The sequence below is a fragment of the Lissotriton helveticus genome, chromosome 11, assembly GCF_964261635.1.
Source record: "Lissotriton helveticus chromosome 11, aLisHel1.1, whole genome shotgun sequence".
NCBI lineage: Eukaryota > Metazoa > Chordata > Amphibia > Caudata > Salamandridae > Lissotriton > Lissotriton helveticus.
The window spans coordinates 33,501,013-33,518,649 of record NC_136072.1 but is presented as its reverse complement, the minus strand read 5'-3'; the positions used below and the strand labels follow the sequence as shown (position 1 = coordinate 33,518,649).

The window sequence follows — 17,637 nt, the reverse complement described above, 5'->3', positions numbered from 1 at the left end:
CGTCGCCCTGGTGGAATTGGCATGCAATCCAACTGGAGGTTCTTTTTTTGCTAAGGAATAGCAGATTTTTTTTTTATTCTTTTTTATGAATGCACACAAAATGAAATCATAAACACATACAATAAATACACTGGGTTGCATCTTAACACGCATTACATATACAGATGTCCCCCTGATAAAAGAAATACAGCAGAAATAACTACGTACAGGTTCAGGGGTCCTCCGACATTACTGGATCGTCCAGTGCGGCAGGAGGAGCACATATATCACCCCTATTCATATTCCAGGGCCCCAAATTTTATCCCATTTCTTGGGTCTCCCCCCGGCCATATACACTGCCCACTCTCTAAACATACACCAATCCAAATCTTCCATCCATTTCCTAACAGTAGGTGGCTGATTCGCCCCCCACAATTGAGCGACATTATGCTTGACAATACTGCATGCCAATGTGGGCCACACCTTTCCATGGGACGAGAGGTCAGTTGAATCCCAAACATTCAGGAGACACCGCCGCGCCTCCAACTCAAAGCTCACTCCCCACATCTCACGTACCTTGGCATGAATAGCAGACCAATACCCCAGAATGAGAGCACAGTCCCATAACATATGAAAGAACGTTCCAACCTCAACACATCCTCTCTTGCGCACGTCGCTCGCAGCCAACCCCATTCGCACCATTCGTGGGCCAGTAACATAGCAGCGATGGAGGATCTTTAATTGAACCAGCCGGAGTCTCCTTTTGATTGCAACGACCCTCGGAGAGGCCACATCCTCCCTCCAGTCTTCATCATCTAGGATCAGTCCATCAGCTGTCCATTGGTCCCTAAGAACCACTAGGGGATCCTCCGTGTGATTAACTAGTTTTTTATAAATCAAGGAGATCGTCTTTGTCGGAAGATGACCGTCCAACACTCGATCCTCCAATGGGGAAGCCTCCGGAAGCGTCGTTTCCCGGGGAATACCAGCAAGCAGCGCATTCCTAATCTGGAGGTAACGAAACCTCTCACTCCCTTGCAGTCGATACCGCTCCTGCAAAGTTTCAAACGGAAGGATGCCATCCTTACCCCAGAGATCTCCTACTCTGGAAATCCCAATGAGGTCCCATTTGTCAAAACCCTTGGACTTCCATAAACTTCCCAAGCGTTCAGAGTTCCAGAGAGGTGTAGCCAGTGTGATCTTCCCCTCCCATTTAAGTGAGAGGTTAGCCTCGTGCCGGACCTGAACAGCAACCGCCGCTGGTCCCACCAGGGGAAAACGTCCACGCCTAGCATACAGTGCCCAAGTAAACTCTCCCCTGGGAACCTGACCGCGGTCCATAGCATAGCCGGGATCCAGCTGCAAGCCATAGATGGACTGATTAACCGCCGCCAGTTGTGACGCCCAATAATACTTACAGATATTAGGCAGACCGATACCCCCGTCATACCACGGCAGCATCAATTTCGCAAATGCGATTCGGGGCCCACCGTCCCAAAGAAGCTGTCTCTGGAGAGGCTCAACCTCCCTGAAGTACGACGGGGGAACTGGGTCCATGGAGTTTTGGAGCGCGTATAGGAAATGAGGAAGAGCCATCATCTTAAACAGAACAGCACGACCGAGAAGGGAGAGCGGAAGCGATTTCAATCGGGTCACATCACGTCTGAGCCGAACCAGGGGCGGCAACAGGTTATTGGAGTACCTACTCTGAGGGTCCAAGGATACAAAAATGGCAAGATATTTAAATCCCTCCATTTCCAGTTTAACCGGGCAACCTGGAGGAACCTCCGGGGGATCACCAATCAAGACAAAAAGGACCGACTTCATCCAGTTAATGGCGAAGCCGGAATATCTTCCAAACACCTCCAGAATGTCTAAAAATACTATGAGCGAAGTCCGAGGGGACGTCAAATACAACATAATATCATCTGCATAAAGCGATATCTTGTCCTCCCACTCGGGCGTCCATCTAAGCCCCCTAATCGACCTGTCCCAATGAACCCAAGCCGCAAGCGGCTCGAGTGCCAATGCAAATAACAGTGGGGAGAGAGGACATCCCTGTCTGGTGCACCTCCCCAACGCAAAATCAGCCGATCTATGGTTATTGACAACTACTCGGGCCAGTGGACCGGAGTATAAAAGGCGGACCCAAGAAACAAATTCCGAGCCTATGCCCATCTTGCGCAGGACGGCAAAAAGATAGGGCCATTCCACTCTGTCGAATGCCATGGTGGCATCCAAGGACAACAAAATCGTTGGCTTGTGTATTTGAGATGCCCCACCGAGAACCCCATGTAACCTGCGCAGATTAAGAGCCGTATTCCGGCGGGGAATAAAACCTGACTGATCCGGGTGAATCAGTGTAGTGATGACCTTTAACAGACGGGCCGCCAACAGTTTTGCCAAGACTTTTGGTTCGGCATTTAACAAGGAGATCGGCCGGTATGAAGAACACTCGGTCTTTGGCTTGCCTTCCTTGTGCAGGACTATGATATTCGCAACACGCTGATCATACAGAAGCTGACCCCTCTCCCTACTCTCCATAAACATGTCTCTGACGAAGGGAGCCAACTTATTCGCGTTTACTTTGTAGAGCTCAACAGGGAGCCCATTAGGGGCAGAAGCCTTACCAGAACGAACCCCCCTAATCGCCTGCGCCACCTCGTCATTTGTGAGGGGAGAGTCAAGGAACTCCCTGTCCTCGTCCGACAGAGTGGGTATCGGAATGTCACGGATTCTCGGACTCCGAGTACTTACATTTGGCCGCATACACCTTCCTATAATAGCCAGCAAACACGTTCACAATCTCATGCGGGTTCGTGATTTTATCTGACCCAGTGGGCTGCAGCACCGGAATCAACCACGACGCCCAATCCCCTTTCTCCAACCAGGCTATCAGCTTCCCGGCCTTATCCCCGTGTTCGTACACCCAATTGTGACTTCGCGTTATCCCGGGCCAGGCTCCGGTACTCATCCTTAAGGAGGCGCAAACGATGCAGTTCCTTCCGACGTGGAAACAAGCGACACCTCCCGCTCCAGAGCAAGCAACTCTGATTCCACCCTATCAATCTCAGCACGCCCCCCTTTCTTCTTTCCGGAAATATACAATAGCAGTTCCCCTCTAAGGACAGTTTTATACGCTTCCCATAGGGAACATTTGGAGTCTACTGAGTCTACATTCTATTGAAAATATCTATCGGCCACACGCACAATCTCCTTCTTTGCCGCTGGGTCTCGGAACCGCCAAGCGCTAATAGGTGCAACCCGGGCCACATCACGCCGGCCAAAGTCTAAACTGATCCAAATAGGTGAGTGATCCGAAACCCCCCTAGCTAAGTGCCGCACCTCCCGGAGCCACGCAGCCTGGGCGGCAGGCACCAGTACACAGTCTATCCTGGAAAGGGATTTGTGTGCAGCCGAAACATGAGTGTATTGGTGTAGGAAGGTAGATCCCTGACTATGGTTGCCCCCAACTTTTTGCCTGGTGTTTTGCTGGTTTTCTGACTTAGTTGACCTGAGGCCCTGATATTCAGGACCTCAGGCCCACTGCTCTCTCTGTTAAAATGGATTCCATGTACCCTAGGTACATATCCAATTGGATACTGAGTCACCTTATCAGTCCCTGTACAGTGTACCTTAGGTACCCAGGGCATAGGTGTACCCAGGGCCTACCAGGGGCTGCAGCATGTATTATGCCACCCCTGGCTGGCCATCCAAATCTGACACAACTGGCTGCACGACAGCTGGGGCAAGGTGGTGTACTCACCCTTTGCTTTATTATTATTATTATTGGAAATTTATTAAGCGCCTGATTACGCCACTGGCGTGTCTCCGCGCTATGGCAAGTGGTGTGGCTGTCCCCCCCTCCTCCCAACCAAGCTATCTACTGAAACAGGTGCGTTTTAAGTTTTTTTCTAAACTGGACTTCGCAGGGTTCCAACCGAAGTTCCAGTGGCAGATTGTTCCAGCGCTTGGGAGCAAGGTATCTGAAAGATCTGCCTCCCATGCGAGCTTTAAATATTCTTGGGACTTTTAACAGCCCGGTCTGCGAAGACCGGAGACTGCGTGCAGGCTCATAATGGGCTATAAGGCTCTGGAGCGGGAGAGGTGCTTTGCCACTCAGGATGCGATGGCAAGTGGCAAGAGCCTTAAACTCCACTCTCCTCTCTATGGGGAGCCAATGAAGCGCCCGCAAGGCCAGCTTGGCAGATGACCTCCTGGGGAGTCTGAGGACCAGCCGCGCCGCTGCGTTTTGTAGAACCTGCAGGCGGCCGAGGACCCTGCCTGAGGCCCCCAGGTAGAGCAGATTCCCATAATCGAGTCGGGAGGTAACCCTATAGTATACCTATATCTAACCCTAAAATGGACACACAGATCTCCTATCAGTCACTCCTATGGCAGGCCTTAACAATCCTGAAGGCAGAGTGCTTGGAATCGTGTGAGATGGTGCTCTGGCATGAGCTGAGCCTGTCTGCGGCTTTCGGGATCTATCCCTTAGCCGTTTCCATGATATCGCATACCATATACTCTTAAGTGCATTATAATCCTCGCGGTTATATGCCAACTCTGGTATCGCTTTATCAAAACATGTCGAGTAAGGTGTCATACGAATTGGAATACTAACCCCTCGCCAATTCTGGCGACGGGGTTAGCATTCCACCCTTCTAGAGGGACACGACATGTATGTAACCTCTAACCCCGGTTAAAGTCAAACAGAGCCTCAGCTCCACAAAATGGATGCTGCCACCGAGACACAAGTCTGCCCTCCTGCTGCTGGGAGTCCTCCCATGGCAGGAGATAAGGACAAAGGGTTTCCTGCCAGGGGCGGTGCCAGCACCGTCCCAGACAGGATTTTGTGTATCGTAGGTAGGCAGGGCTTCAGAGGAAGGTGACTGCACGTGGCACCCCGGTGCTCACTGTGCATAGGCTGGCTTGAACCAGTTCCAGGGACACTCCAGACCCTGTGCTGGGGAAAAGCCCGCCAAGGAAGTGGGTGTAACCACCCCCCTCCTGGTCCCACCCCTAGGGCAGGACTTAGTCGCGTGCCAGCCCCCTTTTTACAGGATAAAGGTAGGAACTGGCCCCCTTCCAAATCAGATCATCTTTGAATCCTGAAACTACTTTCTCCGAAAGGAACTCAAGACTGCTTCCTAAGATTTCTCCCTTGTGACTAAGGAGTAGTCACCCTGCATCCGCAGGCACCATCGCAAGAACACTGCGGTCTGCTGCAAGTCCTTCCTCCGGAATCCGACTGCCCAGCTCGACGAGAACTGGCTTCCCTGGCACCTCTGACCTCTACCCACCTCTACAGCCCAGCTGAGAACCGTGGGTGTGACGAGACCGTGAGGGACCGGCCATCTGCAAGACTGCACGACTTCTGCACAGCAAGCCCGCCGAGTAATTTCCTGGTGAGTGCTTTGGGGTCCGAGAAGCCCCGACCCTGAGCAGCTCCAGCACCGAAGTGCAGCCTCCCAGCATCTCCACGATCTGCGTGGGGCCCTTCTGCTTTTTGCTGCTCACCGCGTTGTTTGGCTACTAGCCCGCTGGCTTGTGGCCTTCTGAACGACGCCCGACGACATCACTGCTGCTGGTCTGGTTGCTCCAGACTGGCCCTTGCTCCCTTCCAGAAGAGGAGCACCCAGGACCTTCCTGGTCCACTCAAGACGCCATTTTGAGTCCACCGCGTGGGCTTGAATTAGCCAAGGCTTGTTGCCCAATCCTGGGTAACTTCGACGCCGACAGCTTCATCCATCGTGGGACAGCTCGCCTCTCCATCCTGGTCGCCGACAACGCCTCCTGGTCCGTGAGATCTGCAGAGCCAGCGTCGCCCACTCACCTAGTCGAGGTGACTACCATCCGGTGCCCTCCTGGTGCCCACTGACTACTGGCTAGTAGTCACGAACTTGGTCCCCTCTGCTTTCAGGTGTCATCCATCTTCCAGATCCAGGCTTGGATCAACTCGAACTATCTTCACTGGTCGCCTGCCAGCATCTTTCTTCCGGGCTCCTGGTCCGGCAACGAGGATTCCCGACGTCTTTTGAGACCTATGCAGCTGCAGCCCCTGGGCTAGGTAACTTCGGCATTTCGGTGCCCCAGCATAGCCTCACTATCCAAGGGTCAGGATCCACTGTCGTTTTCTTCCTACCAGGTCGGGTTCGCCCGTAAACACTAACTTTAACTTTACTAGCTTCCATAGACTTTGTCCCGCATCCCGCGTGAGAGTGCACACTCTGCACCCGAGTCCCCTAGGTCTCCTAGAAGTAATCTAACGATTCCCTAGTCAAGTCCTAGCGATTCCAAAGCCTATTAGTCCTGTACTTACCTGCTAGTAATTTCGCATTCCACTTTTAAAGTATATGGTTTTTCGTGCCCCTCGGGCATTTGTGTATACCATGCTAACCTGAGTATTTCCGTAAGAGTTTTGTTGTGTGCCTAGCACCCTGTCCTCATAAAGAGTACAGGGTTGTTGTGATTCTAATAAATATATTGTTTATTTTCATAACACTTGTGTGGTGTCCTTTCACTGGGTGTTCAAGGGGTAATGTGATGGTAAAACAGCTGGCTTAACACGCCCTCTAGAGTCTTAGCCTTAGACTGCTCGTATCCATGCTACTAGGATAGCTGGTCTATAAGGTTGACTTACAACCAATCATCAATAAGGGTTGTTTGGACTGATATATAGTGATCACTAGAATAGTGAACACTGCACATCAGGCCAACTTCTCACAATTGGGAATTACCGGGGTTTTTAAGCCTCCAACCATCAACCAGACCAGTAGTGTCCACAAAATCAGCCAACCACCTCTGGGACGGCAACAACTCCTGAGCCGGGCACCTATCAACCTTCCCATCCATAACTGCGTTAAAATTGCCACCAACAATCAACAACCCAACAGGCAACGTCAAACAAATCTTGCACAGATCGTGAAATGTATCCGTCTGAAGGGCCGGAGGAACATAAACAGACAAAAAAGTTACAGTTCTCCCCTCCCACAGCCCTGAAATGCCAGCATATCTACCCCTATTATCGGTCCATGCGGCCTGTATGGCCAGCGGGAAGGTGTTCTTAATCAAAATCCTGACCCCTCTCGACCCAGTCGTAAAACCAGCATGCGCAACCAACATATAGCCCCCTCTGTGGAGAGCCATGCACCGATTTCCCATAAGGTGAGTTTCCTGCAATAACACCACATCTGGGGAGCGTCCCTGAATCAACTGGCCAACCATACCCCTCTTGATCTTATCCCCCAGCCCATTCACATTCCAACTCAATGCGGAGATCCCCACCACCCCTTTAACGGAGGACATCACCATTCCAAGAAAGAACAGGATAGCATAATGGCACCCAGTGTGAAAAAAAACCACGTACAATAATACAAAATACAATGAAACGCAAATCCACCCGGGACCCCCCTCCAACCCCCTCCCTGCACCCCTGCATACCGCTTTCGCTCATCCCCAACTAGCAGTGTGCCTGTCGCCCCCAACTAACCTACGAAAATCTAAAATTAGAACACAGAGGAGGGCCTACAAAATCTACCCACTAACCCCCTCCCCCCTCCCGACTCTTTGCGGACACCCCTGCACCCTAAGATTCCTCAACGACATCATGCACACAATTCTGCAAGAAATCTAATTTCGAACCCCGCTGAAACACCCCCCGGAACAACTATCCATAGCCCCCTGCTGAACTCATGCTAAACCAAGTCATTGTTCCTCAGCTTCCCCCTGGATGCAGGACTCTTTGTCCGGCTGCTGTATATAAGCATGGGCGGATTTTGCGAATTGGCAATCCGCGAACTTGCGTATTTACGGATTCGCAATCCGCAAAATCCGCGAACTCTCGCGAATTTGCGGATTTTTTGTGTTCGCAAGGATTTCTGCCAGTTCGCGAGGGTTCTTTACCAGTTCGCAATTGCAAACTTACTTGTCGGCTCGCAACGGCCGCGACTATGTTGTTTCTACATCTGGTTCATCATCACAGTTTCACAGCACCCTCTGTTTCACCACTGCCACCCTCTGGTACACCCATGCCACCCTCTGGTGCATCACTGCCACCCTCTGTTTGGTTTATCACTGTAGATTATGGGGGTGAAAAAAAGCAAGCACACCTACCCTGCTTCAACTGACATGAATTAATTTGGGGTTGATTAATGTGTCACTGAATTTAAACTTCCAGTCTGGCTGGCACCTGCTTCCTTATCTGTAATTTGCTTTCTGTTGCAGTGTAATTTTTTTTCACAGGAACTATGTGGCCTATAGTTGCAAGTAGGCAACTGAACTCTGAAGGGGCCCCTCAGGAAGCACTACAGGGAATGGTTACTAATGATAAGATTGAACTTTTGAACCTGCTGAGTGCTTTCAGTTTTGTCTGTAATTGCTTTCTGTTGCAGTGTAATTTTTTTAACAGGACCTTTGTTGTATACTTGTAGCTATTCTCTGAGCCTGCTGTGAGGGTCAGAGCAGGGTCATAGAATAGTTGCAAGTAGGCAAATGAACTCTGAAGGGCCCCTCAGGAAGCACTACAGGGAATGGTTACTAATGATAAGATTGAACTTTTGCACCTGCTGAGTGCTTTCAGTTTTGCAAAAATCCAAATATCCAGCAGCATCCACAAAAAGTAATCCTTCCAGGTCAAGATCCAAATCAAAGTGACCAGCACATGAAGAAAGCACTGGGAGGAGCCTGGTGGACAGGAACAGGAAGTTGGAGACTGTGGGGCACTTCCTTCCTCCCACCCCCACCCCCAAAATGGACTCCTTGCAAAGAAAAAGTGCAGGCAAATGTCAACCTGAGGAGTTATTCTGATAAAAATCATAATTTTCAAGGTTTATGCTGCCTGCTGGTGGATTTCTTGTGCGAAATTGCAAATTTTGCAATCTCGCAATTGCGAGATTGTCGCTGCCCGCCGCATCTACGTGTTCGCAAGTGTTTACTCCCGCGAAATTGTATAGTATTGTAGTTGCCAAGTGCGACCAAGCAAAAAATCCGCTTTGCACGGATTTTACGAATTTTCGGCAAGTTCGCGAGAGTTCGCGGATTGCGAATTTACCGAAAATCCGCAAAATCCGCGAGCGGAACGGATTTTACGCCCATGCTTAGCTGTATATTATTTATTTTTTTTATTTAAGCTTGTACCGCGCACAGCTACCCACAATGGGTTTCCCGGCGCCAGGGATAGACTGTAGAAGAAAAGAGAATGTCACCTTGACTTAAGGCCTCTGCCGACTATTGGTCACGCTTAGTAAAGAGCAGGGTCTTCAAAGCCTTACGGAAGCGGAGTAAGTTGGTCTCAGATTTTAATGCCAATGGGAGGGAGTTCCAGTATTTAGGACCAAGAGTGGAAAAGGAGCGGCCTCCCATTTTTGCCAGCTTCCATCTTGGTACTGTGAAATTGCCAATGTCCGATGACCTTAATGAGCGCAGGGGTCTATAGGGTTTTACCAGCCCCTGAACATATACTGGGGCGCTACCCTGCTTAGCCTTGAACATATAGCAGAGTGCCTTGAATTTAACGCGTTCTGGGATGCTCAACCAATGGAGGTCACGCAAAGCGGCAGTGGCTGAGGTGCGTCTGGGGACATTCTTTAGCAGGCGCGCGGCCGCATTTTGCACCACCTGCAGCACATGTATAGTGGCTTTATCTGCGCCCAAATAGAGAATGTTGCCATAGTCCAGGCGTGATGTTACAAGTGCCTGGACTACAGTTCTGCGAGAGGAGAGGGGGAGCATCCACAAAATCTTGTGAAGCCATCGCAAGGTTGAAAAGCAGATGGCTGAGACCTTAGTAGCCTGTTGTCTCATAGTTAGCCTGTCGTCAATAATGACGCCCAGGTTGCGAACTGCAGTAGATGGTGTAGGCGCATTTCCCAGTTCGATGGGCCAATGGCGAGGACCCCAAAGATGTTTGTTCTGTCCCAGAATGACCACCTCGGTCTTCTCCCCATTCAGCTTGAGACAATTTCTCCGCATCCAGTCGGCCACAAGAGTGAGGCCCGACTTGAGTGCGGAGATGTTGTTTACGTCTCTCCCTGACAAGGAGAAGACAATCTGGGTGTCATCTGCGTAGGAAAACAGGGTTAGCCCAGCTTGTTCGACTATGGTTGCCAAGGGTTTAACATAAATATTAAATAATAAAGGGCTAAGAATTGAGCCCTGGGGGACGCCGCGGGTGGAAGGACAAATGGCGGAGGCAGCTTTAGAAGAAAACACTTGGAAGCTTCGGTCACTAAGGAAAGACGCCAGCCAGGCCAAGGCCTGGCCTGCCACACCTAGAGATTTCAGAGAGTCAATGAGGATGGAATGTGACACGGTGTCGAAAGCTGCGCTCAAATCCAGCAGGATGAGCGCCATGGTGTTTCCCTGATCGACACCGTGCCTAAGACTCTCTGTCACCCCCAGGAGGGCTGTCTCGGTTGAGTGCCTAGGCCGAAAGCCCGACTGAGAAGGATGGAGAAATCCAGTGTTTTCAACCAGTTTGGAGAGCTGAGAATTTATATGTCTCTCCAATATCTTTGAGAAAATTGGCAACAAGGATATAGGGCGAAAGTTAGCAGGATTTGAAGGATCTGCACCCTGTTTTTTTAATAACGGTACAACCATGGCGTGTTTCCAAGGTTGTGGGACATGGGCCTCGCTCAGAGAAGCGTTGAGTAATTTAATGATGGGGGGATGAGTGAGGGGGTCTAATTGTTTTAATATTTTGGCCGGGAGAGCGTCCTGTGGGGAGCCCGATCTCACACTATTTAAACAGGAGAGGAAAGAAATGGCGTCTAAGGGCTGCCAAGTAGTGACTACTGCATCAGTGTCATTGTTTTCCAATTTTTGGACTATGTCAAGGGCAGTGTACATAGTACCTGGAGGTGTAGTGAAATTTTCATAGATAAGATCAACTTTATCTATGAAGTAATCCGCTAAGGACTGACACTGAGTGCCATCAAGTGCCGGGGGAGGAGGGATCGAGTTAGCACCAGTCAATTTTTTGACAACAGAGAATAGCACCTTTGGGCAGTTTTGTGCATTATCCAGCCAGTCCGCAGCCACATCAGGATTATCGAAGAACCAGGCCTTTCCATCAAGTTCCACTCAAAGACGGGCAGGAAACATCATGGCGTACCTCATGCCTTTGTCTCTCAGTTTCTTCTTGATCGAGACAAACCTCTGCCTTTGTTTCGGCACCGCCTGAGTAAAATCCGGAAAGAACAGGAGTGTCGCATTCTCGAATTCCAAACGATCTGCCGCACGAGCCGCCTGAAGCACAAGTTACTACTTGTGTAACGATATATCTGTAAGAGACATTAGTTAGTATTAGATTCCTTACCTTAGAATATCCCCAGGCGTCAGAATGGATCCGGAAATGTTTGCGTAGCAGTACCCTTGCACGTCGGTAGGCGTCGTCTGCGGCTCCGCGTCCGTCGTCGGCGTCGTGGGCGCCGTGATGACGTCGTCGGAGTACTTAGACGCCGCCTCCGCGTGCTGACGTCAGTTCTTAGACACAGCTTTTCCGCACCAGAAACGCAGAGCCATGTTAAAAACCAACACTGGTGCCATTGAAACTAGGGCCCTGAAAGGGGACAACCCTAACCCTAGATATTGGTTCGCAGAACGGGGAGGATGGGTGGGTCGGTAAGGAATCTAATACTAACTAATGTCTCTTACAGATAAATCGTTACACAAGTAGTAACTTGTGCATCTGAAAGAGACACGTTAGTATTAGATTCCTTACCTTAGAATAGATACCCCAGCAATACCAACCCCGGTGGTGGGTCTGCGAACCAATAATCACACCAGAAAGTCCTGGAGGACGGAACAGCCAAAAAAGCCATCCCTCCGGACTTGGCAGTCCAGGCAGTAGTGTCTCGCAAACGTGTGCAGCGATGCCCACGTAGCTGCCTGACAGATGTCTTGTAAGGGCACACCCCTGCCCAGGGCAGTGGTTGTCGCCGTGGCTCGGGTAGAATGAGCCCGCAATCCAGCCGGGGGCTCCCTCCTAGCCAAGGAGTAGCATGCCTGGATACACAAGATGATCCACCGTGAGATGGTCCTCTTGTGCACCGCTTTCCCCTTCTTAGCGCCCACGTAACCAACAAAGAGTTGATCATCCACCCAGAACTGGCGTGCGCGGTCCAGATAAAATGAGAGCGCACGTTTTGGGTCCAGACGGTGGAGCCGCTCTTCCTCTTTAGAGGGATGCGGTGGCGGGAAGAAGGTTGGCAAGGTGATAGACTGCCCGATGTGAAAGGCCGTGACAACCTTGGGCAGGAAAGAAGGTTTGGTACGAAGCACCACTTTGTCCGGATGGACAGAAAGGAAAGGTGGAGTACAAGAAAGAGCCTGGAGCTCACTCACTCTCCTGGCAGAGGTGATGGCAACAAGGAAAGCAGTCTTCAAAGTCAGAAGGCGAAGAGGACAGTTGTGAAGTGGCTCAAAGGGAGCGCACATCAGGAATGTTAAAACCAGGTTCGAATCCCACTGAGGCATCACAAACGGAACAGGAGGAAACGTGTGTGTGATGCCCTTAAGAAATCTGTTTACAATAGGGGACTTGAACAAAGAAGGCTGATCAGGTAGCCTGAGAAAGGCTGAAAGGGCAGAAAGGTAGCCCTTGATAGTGCCCAGAGCATGCCACAAATCTGTTCCACCTGCAGGCGTATAACGACTTTGTGGAGGGACGCCTGGCTGCCAGAATGATGTTACAGACTTCAGGAGGCAAGTCAAATGGCCTCAACTGCCGCCGCTCAATCTCCACGCATGGAGGTGGAGACTGGACAGGTTCGGGTGGAGGACCGTCCCCTGCTGCTGCGACAGAAGGTCCTCCTGAAGAGGCAGACGAACCGGGGGATCGACTGACAGACTGAGTAGCTCTGGATACCAGTACCTTCGAGCCCAGTCTGGAGCCACAAGGATGACTTGGGCCCGGTCGCGCCTGATCTTCTTCAGCACTCTGGGCAGAAGTGGTATAGGCGGAAAGGCGTACAACAGACCGCAACTCCACTCGCGATGAAAAGCGTCTCCGAGCGAGTGCCGCCTTGGAAATTCCAACGCGCAGAACTGATGACATTGCGCGTTCTCTTCGGTGGCGAATAGATCTAACCAAGGCTCTCCCCATCGCTGAAAGAGGCCTTGCGCCACGTCCGAGTTCAGACGCCATTCGTGATCCATCATGCACCGACGGCTGAGCTCGTCCGAGCCACCAGGGTCACGCCCTGGCGTTCCAGCCATTGCCAAAGGCGAAGAGCCTCTTGACAAAGGATCCACGACCCCACCCCGCCTTGTTTGTTGCAGTACCACATGGCGGTGGTGTTGTCCGTGAACACCTGCACTACACTCCCCCGGACAGAGGGGAGGAATGCCTTCAGTGCCAGACGAATCGCCCTGAGCTCCAACAGGTTGATGTGGAGCCGGGTCTCCGCCGGAGACCAGAGGCCTCTGATCTCCGCCTCTCCCAAGTGGCCTCCCCAGCCCTGGAGGGACGCGTCCGTCACAACTACGTGCTCCGGTTGGGGAAGGGAGAGGGATCTGCCGCTGACCCAATCGCGGTCCGTAAGCCACAACTGCAGCTGTCTCGCAGTGCCCTCCGAGATCAGGACGTGGTCGGATAGGTTGCCCTGATGCTGGGCCCACTTAAACTTCAGGTCCCACTGCAGAGCCCGCATCCGCCACCTGGCGTGATGCACCAGTAGGATGCAGGAGGCCATCAGCCCCAGAAGCCGCAGCGTCAACCTGACCGAAACCCGGGATAACGGCTGAAAGATGGGAATCAGAGCCTGAATATCCCGGACCCGCTGTTCGGGCGGATAAACCCGAAACCCCGCCGAGTCCAGAATCGCTCCGATGAAGAGGAGCTTCTGAGAGGGACACAGGTGTGACTTCGGCACATTGATGGAGAACCCCAGCTGGTGCAGGAGGTCCGTCGTCTGGAGGTGGCTGACGACTGTCTGGGGCGAGCCCGCTTTCAACAACCAGTCGTCGAGGTAGGGGAAGACTGAAACCCCTAACCTGCGCAGATGAGCTGCGACCACCGCCATCACCTTCGTGAACACCCGTGGGGCGCTGGTAAGGCCGAAGGGGAGCACGGTAAACTGAAAGTGCTCGTGGCCCACCATGAACCGCAGTAAGCGTCCTGCAAGTCCAACGCTACCATCCAGTCTCTTGGGTCCAGGGCAGCCAGGACCGGAGCCAGTGTCAGCATCTTGAACTTCTCCTTCCGGAGGAAGCCGTTGACGTTCCGTAGATCCAAGATAGGGCGTAGGCCCCCTTTGCCCTTCTTGGGTACCAGAAAGTAGTGGGAGTAGCAACCACACCCTACTTCTGGCCCAGGAACGCGCTCGATGGCCCCCTTGGCCAAGAGGGCCGTAACTTCCTCCTGCAGAAGTCGCAAGTGATCCCCCGATACACGGTGGTTCTGCGGTGGCATGGCTGGAGGAGTCGCCTCGAAGGGGAGGGAGTAGCCCCTTCGGACGATTTGCAGCACCCACCTGTCCGACGTGACAGTGCGCCAGTGGAGGTGGTGATGGCGAACCCTGCCTCCCACTGGCGTCACATGGGCCTGAAAGCACGGACTAGGAGGGTTTTGAGGCGGATGCTGCGGGGGAAGGTGTGGACTGACCTCGCCGCTGCCCCCGACCGCCTGGACGGCGGTTCCCACGGCCGCCACCGCGTTGGGTATTGCCCTGCGGTGCGTGGCTGGCGGCACGTGTGGGCGTACCCCTTCCGTGGCCACGAAAGGAGTGATAGGCAGTCGATTGCTGGCGCTGGCCCGAGAGGCCTAAGGACTTGGCCGTAGCCCTGGAGTCCTTAAAACGCTCAAGCGCATGGTCTGCCTTGTCGCCAAAGAGGCGACGGCCATCGAACGGCATGTCAATAAGCGTGTTCTGGACATCTGCCGAGAAGTTGGCGGCCTCAGCCAGGCGTGGCGTCTGACCGCCACCGTCGTTGCCATCGCTCTACCCAGCGAGTCAGTGGTATCCAGCCCACACCGGATGGAATACTTGGCTGCATCCCGGCCCTCCACAAGGGCTTGGCCGAGTTTGGCCCGTACCTCCAACGGACACTCTGGCAGCACTTCCGCGACCTTATCCCACACAGAGTGGGTGTAACGTCCCAAGAGGCAGGCGGTGTTGGAAGACCGCAGGCCTAGGCTAAGGGATGAGAAGATCTTCTTCCCATACTGGTCATACCTCTTGGATTCCCGGTCCGGGGGGGGGCGGACGGGAATGCGGTCTGGGAATTGGAGGCCTGGATGACCAGGCTCTCGGGGGTGGGGTGGAAGGACAGGAAACATGGGTCGCCCGGGGCTGGGCGGTGGCGCCTGGCCACGTTCCTATCTACGGGCGAACCCGTAGCGGGCCTGGACCAAGTGCCCAGCAGAACGTCGGTCAAGGCCTCATTAAAGGGCAGCAGAGGCTCGGCCGAGCTTGACTGCGATTTAAGGACCTCAGTGAGGAGGTTAGTCCTCACGGCCGCGACGGGGAGCTCAAGGCCCAAGGCCTTGGCAGCCCTCATCAGCACCACACTATAAGTTGCCCCCTCCTCCGATGCCACGGAAGGAGGGGAGACAAAACCAGTGTCTGGAGAGGTGTCCAGGCCACTGGCCTCCCCAAGGTCTCCTGTCCAGTCCTCATGAGACTGACACTCCCTGGTCAGAGGGTCCTCAGACCCCTCCCAGTCCTCTTCATCACCCATCTCCTGAAATTCAGGGTTCTCATCTAATGAGGCCTGTTCGTAGAGATGGAACTCTCCAACCGGCGTCTGGAGCGGCGCCCATCGGGGCCGTCCCGACGCCGGAACAGGAACGAAGGTGGAACCGGGGACGGCACCGCCTGAGGCCGGCGCTGGAGGTGACACCTGAGGGCCCGACGCCGGGGAGGTCGTCAGATCCACCGGCGATGAACCAGATCCCGAAGGAGGACCAGCGGCATCCTGCGGCGCCGGGCCCGAAGGCGTCGGCGGCGTCGGAACAACTGGACCCCTCGGCGCCGGGCCCGAAGGCACCGGCGGCGTAGGGATAACGGGGACCTGCGGCGCCGGGCCCGAAGGCGTCGGCGGCGTCGGGGCCGAAGCACTCGACGGCGTCGGGGCCGGAGCCGCCGACCCGCTAGGGCTCCCAGACGGGTCCGCTGGGCCCGAAGGCGCCGCGGAGCCCGTCGGAGGAGAGAGTTTCCTCATGGCCATGAGGAAGCGCTCGATCTCCTCCGGCGACGCGTTCAGCCCAGGGACCGGAGGGTGTGGAGCTGCACGCGGCGCCCGCGACTCCGACAGAGCTGCGTGGGCGGTGTCACCCGAACCCCCGGCCGCATCGCGCGAGCGTCGGGGGGAGTCCGAGGAGCGATCACGCCGCTTGGACTTCTTGTGCCTCTTACCTGATGACGACTTCGACCCGGAGGAGTGCGGCCTACTCTCGGAGCTGTGGTGGCTCCGAGCCCGCGACCTGTCCCTCGACCTCCCATGGGATCGGGACCTCTCACGGCGCGGGACCGACTGCCGGAGTTTGAGGCGCCTACGGGACCGCTCCCGCCTGGCTTTCGAAGAGAGGGCCCGGCAGTCGGAGCAGGCCTTGTCGTCGTGGTCGACGTCCAAACACGACAAACACACGCAGTGAGGATCCGTGACCGACATCAGCCGGTCGCAATCGTCACAATGCTTGAAACCGGGCATCCCTAAAGGCACCGTTTCGGAGTCGAGAGACTCGAAATAGGAATCAAAAAGGATCAAAAAGTTAGTCAAAAAGTGACTAGGGTTACCGCTTTTTCAGATCTGCGCTTGCTGGCGCGGAAAAAAGAAGAACTGACGTCAGCACGCGGAGGCGTCGTCTATGTACTCCGACGACGTCATCACGGCGCCCACGACGCCGACGACGGACGCGGAGCCGCAGACGACGCCTACCGACGCGCAAGGGTACTGCTACGCAAAAATTTCCGGATCCAGTCTGACGCCTGGGGATATTCTAAGGTAAGGAATCTAATACTAACGTGTCTCTTTCAGATGGATAGCGTCTCTGTCACGAAAATTAAGGACTTGGGCAATGATCGGTCTGGGATTCGCCCCAACCCGGGGCCTGCCGCCCGACACCCTATGGGCTCGTTCCACTGTAAAAAACTTACTGAGACCCTTTGGCTTGAGGTGGTTAAGGATAAGGTTCTCAACAAAAAGATCCATGGCCTGCCCCTCTGCCTTCTCCGGGACACCCAGGATGCGAACATTATTGCGTCGGGCCCGCCCTTTGTACTCATCCAGCCGCCGATCGGTGCTCTCCCTAGATGTCCGAAGATCACGTACCTCCTGCTGCAACTGGTTCACATCATCAATAAGACTCGTTGTCTTCACCTCCAGCGATTTAACCTTCTCGTTCGCCTTCGAGAGGTCCGCCCTGATCAGCCCCATTTCTATAGACATGGTATCAAGCTTTTTATCCAGAGTCTCCATCTTCTGGCCCAGGACAGTCCGGACCCCATTGATAGCCGCCATGAGGTCTGTTAAGGTTGGTTCCTCCACCGCGGAAAGATCGTCGGCGCTGCCGCCCGGTCCCTTCTTAGACTCCTGAGGTGACCCCTTAGGCAAGATATACCTGTCCAGCTTATTAAACTGCACCTGCCTGCCTCCCCTGACGAACTTAGGCAGCTGTTTTTCCGAATCCGTCTTCGTCGCCATCTTGTCGCA

General features: G+C 53.6%; 1 protein-coding gene across 1 annotated transcript in view; it reads right to left on the bottom strand.

Moving 5' to 3' along the window:
• LOC144790640 (uncharacterized) overlaps positions 1-17,637 on the bottom strand; it is a 552,900-nt gene that overhangs the window by 511,976 nt on the left and 23,287 nt on the right. The gene's annotated exons all lie outside the window — the stretch shown is intronic.